The 4,636-nt window shown below is 31.8% G+C and overlaps 1 protein-coding gene across 7 annotated transcripts in view; it reads left to right on the top strand.

The window, feature by feature from the left end:
* GPHN (gephyrin) overlaps positions 1-4,636 on the top strand; it is a 734,237-nt gene that overhangs the window by 79,028 nt on the left and 650,573 nt on the right. The gene's annotated exons all lie outside the window — the stretch shown is intronic.

Below are 4,636 nucleotides of genomic sequence, written 5' to 3'. Positions count from 1 at the left end.
AAAAAAAAAAAAAAAAAAAGAAAAGAAAAAAAAGAAGTGGAAAGAAATTCAGTAGCTATTTAATTAAGCCTTGCAGTTGATGCAGTCTTTAGCTAAACACTGGTATAGTTTGGGAGGGAAGGCTGTAGTTTGGGAGGGAAGGCCGTTAGTACAATTTTTTTACACATTGTGCTTAAGAGGCTTTTGAGTCATGGATCTTTGATAATTTCTTTACTTTCAGTAGTAACGTATCCTTGGTAATTTTTTTACTTTCAGTAATAATATATCCTAGACAAATTTTATGCATTTTTTTCATACTTGAAAGAAACTTTTTATTAAAAAATAGTATTAATGGAGCATAATCTGGTAGGAGTGTTCATGACTACCGTTTTATTGTTTTTAAGCTTTTTCCATGGTTAAGAGTAGGAAATACACATTTTTGGAGAGAAAAATGTGAATCCCAAATTTATCCTCTTTCCAGTTTAAGATAAAGATTTTGATGGATTTTATTCACCACTTTGGTCTTACCCTTTTTTGTATATCTTCTTCTTTTTTGTATATCTTCTTCTTTTATTATCCTTTTACCTCTGTTCTCTGATTTTACATTTTGTTTTTTGCTTTTTTTTCCCTAGATACAGGCCTAGGTATTTTATTTTACTTTTCATTATAGACATAGAGTCTTCTTAATTACTTTAACTAAGTAGGTTTTTTTGGGTGGTTGGAGGAGAAAACATTAATTTGTCTGCTTATTTATTTTACATATTGTTTATAATTCTCTTGTGAATTATTTTAGGGTTTTTATTGGTTGTTTTTGTTTTTGTCTTCCTGATAGAAAAATTATATTGTTTGCAAATCAAGATTGCTTTCCTCCTTTTTCTTCCATTTTTGGCCTCTAATGTTTTCTCTTCTCTAATTGTGTTGTTTAATAACATCAAAAGATATTAAATAATAGAAGAGATAGTGGACATCCTTGTCTTATTCCTTATTTTAATGAGAAAGTATCTAACATTTCCAGTTAAGTAAGTTGCTGGCTAATTGGGCAAGTACAGACACATGTGTATATCTTTGTATCTGTATCTATATATATTCAGGCTAACAAATACCTCTTAATTTCTATGTAAACTTTAAAATTTTTATTTTGGTAATTATGAATGATGTTGACTTATTTCACTTGAGTTTTCAGCAGTTATGAAAATAAAAATATCTTCCGTTAATATAATGGACTTTATTAATGCATTTGTAATATTAAAAACCTTTGAACTTCTGGAATGTACCCCTCTTTTAAATTTGTTTAGTGTTTTGGATTCTTTTGCATATTATCTCATTTAAAGTTTTTGCATTGTTATTCTTTAGTGTGTTTTATTTGTGCAGTTTACTGTGCAGTTTTGTGAAGTTTTGGGGCCAATGTTATATAACTGTCATATAAAAATAATCTGGAAATTTTCTTCCTTTTTAAAATCTAGTCCTTATTTTTATTTTATTCAGGCACTGTTTTAACAGATGTTCAAGTACCTACCATGTGCTATTAACAATACAATTGTGATGGTAGTTAATAGTTCCTTAGCTTACTATGTATTTGTCAGTACTCTAAGTACAGTTGCTTCTCACTACTTGAAGTAGATTTGTTCTGTGAAGTAGCAGTGAATAATAAATTAGGTCTTACTGGAATTACAATGTTAGGTTCCTATAAGCCTCCGGTCACAATATTTTTGTCCATGTATCAATACATCACTAAAATGTGTGTTTCTGTTTAAAGATACCTTATTTTATATATATATTGTTGATTCATTAATATTGGACTCATGTCCCACAGCAGTTATGACTCATGCCTGAAGGAAGCTTTTGTAACACACATATTTTCTCCCTGAGGCCTATCACAGGCATCTTGTGCTTAGGAACACTAGACAGCACTTGGGCATTCTAAATAGCCAAATCATCAACAAAAAGCACAAAAATGAGAACATTGTTGCGCTTAATAGACTGTGAAAAGAATACTCCTTTATAGTATGGGAGCAGAAACAAAGCAGAGCGTTACTTTGTTCAGTTTCAGCTGACAGGATGCAAATCAGGTGACTCAAAATTCTCCCCCTCTGCACATTTCCACAAATTATTGCCAGAGTGCTACGAATATTGATGTTGGATTACACATAAATTTTATTGAGTAGGCAAATTCACAAATGTGGAATCTGTGGATGAGGATTGATTGTATTTCTGTGTATTTAATATGTGTTCATTTATTGGTCACAGCAATCCTGTGAGGTAGGTATTATAACACGTACTATACGATAAAGAGGTTAAGTTCCTTGCACAGTGTTACACAGTCAATGAGTGTTTGAGGACAACACTAAAGTAGTGTAACTGATATCAAGACGTGTCGTTTGCCCTTAGGAGCTATTTCCATCTAAAAGGGTTAAAGGTGTTTTGCTCAAATAACTAAATTTAAGGTAGTTTGAGATAAGTAGCGTAAGGGTAGTGCCACCCAGATGTAATGGATATTCAGAGGGAAGATTATTTTGGAGACCACGGAAGGGCGTTAGGTGATGGTTTCTAAATGGAGGCTTTTAGAATCAGTAAGATTTCATCAAGTTGGCTTATGAGGATGTAGGAGATGAACTATTTCAGAAGGTACTCATTTTTTACATCAAATACCTTCAATGATTCTAGTCTTTTTGGAATAGAAAAGTGGTGGTGAAGGGGCAACCTCTTTAGTTTTCAGGATTCATATACTCACTCATTCATATGACCGTTTTTTCCAGTACTATTTAAAAATTTATTCTGCCTTTGTAATACTGGGAACTAAAGCATAGCACCATTAATTGGAAGTCTTAAAGATGAACAAGGTAGTGTTTTAATGTAAATATATGAATTTCTTATTATGGAATAAGAAAAACCAACAATAGATTGACATTTGTGCAATAGGACTCCAAGTAGTGGGTGTTTTGTGGGAGAGTGAAAAATTCAAGTAAATATTAAAAATTGCTGAAATACAAAGATTTTCCCCATATACTTTTGTAATGTACTCATCTTGTTTTTCAATGCATCTCATTAATCATACATCTTAACTGCATTCTAAAACCAAAAAATTAAGAGGGAATTTTTAAACCAAATAATCTAACTTTACTAGGCAACATAGTGATTATCATTTTAGATTTGGTGCCCATGTGATTGGGCTGATTTATCACAGGTGGTAGATGTGTAAACCTCCCTGTGTATGATCTTGTTGAGGGCAAGAATTGTGGCTTTTCATTTTTTGCATTTCTGATAACCAGCAAAGTTCCTACCACATAGAAAGCCCTCAGGAAATGTTACTGCTTAACTAAATGAATACTCCAAAACCCTTTGTGACTAATAATTTCTATGTAAATATTGTAGATTGTGTTGATCAGTGTTCTTGCATTCTATGTATTATTGTTTTCTTTATTTTCAGTGCAACAGTGTGAGAGTGATCAAAGTGAAAAACATCTGTCCCTATATTTAGCTTTGTAATAAAAAACCACCATACTAATTCATAATATTTTCATCCCATTTGCCTGCTTTTCTTTTTATTGTTAGTTTTTTTTTTCTTGTCAGAGAATGTTAGGTAATTTTCCAGTATAACTTTCTCAATAATATGTTTCCTCATTACTGCAGTGAATAACTCAGTGATGTGAAATTAGAAGATAATCTATTCTGTTTCAGCACCAGTGCTTTGACACATATAACTTGAAATGTGAATATGAATTTTGTTTTTTCATGTTAAAGGATTCAATTTTTCATCAGTTACTTAGATCTTCATAAAACCTGAAGTTAGGAAGGAATTTTACTAGTTATTAAGTCCTATTCCATTTTAATGCCTGCAGTAGTAAATGTTTGTTTATGATAAAACTCTTTGATTAGGTAGTAGGGAAAATTCAAGGTCAAAAGTACAAATTTCTGCCAAACTAAAGAAAGAATATTTTAATATGACTTGCAAGCTTCTTGGATTTATATATATTAAGGAGGGGGGTGGAAGATGACAGTGTTAAGAATCACATAGCGTTCAATAAAAAGCCAATAAAAAGTCATCTCTATGCCAAGAGTTATTGAACATTTTGAAATAAGAGTTATAGATTAATTCATATATTTCAATATTATCAATATTTGCTCTTGGTCTAGTTCCCCTCCTCTCCCAAGAAAAAATTGTTTTTTGATCCAGTGTTCAATTTTGGTTCTCTCGGTTAAACATATCAAGCTTACAAGGCTAAGATAGGTGTCATTGAAAATGTATTTCTTAAAAAAAATTGAAAAAATTGCATTTTTTATTCCAAAATAGAGATTTATTTATTAAAGGTTATTTAGTTTATGCATAAAAATCATCAGTTGTTCCTCATTGGGTTTTTTCTTTTAAAACACACATCAGTTCTTTTGGGGTTGCTTTGTTTGCCCCAGCACTTTAAAAAATACAGCTTTTTTTAGCTCCAGGAAGAACAGTTAAGGTTAAGGCAGTGAGGCGTTTTCTTGAATCTTAGCAGCTGAAGGGTTCATCTCTCCCCGTCAAGAGAATACAAAGAGTAGGTAGTTTCTTAGGTTGAAAAATCTGTCCCTGAAGGAAATAATTCTGCAGAAGAATGCAAACAGAGTCATCTATGGTCAATTGTTTGTGCCCTATAGCTTTGAAAGAAACCCCTCTTGGTCATCA

Source organism: Colobus angolensis, unplaced genomic scaffold, assembly GCF_000951035.1.
Source record: "Colobus angolensis palliatus isolate OR3802 unplaced genomic scaffold, Cang.pa_1.0 Scaffold3, whole genome shotgun sequence".
Taxonomy (NCBI): Eukaryota; Metazoa; Chordata; class Mammalia; order Primates; family Cercopithecidae; genus Colobus; species Colobus angolensis.
Note: the sequence above shows the minus strand (reverse complement) of the source record. Positions and strands in the feature narration are given on the sequence as shown.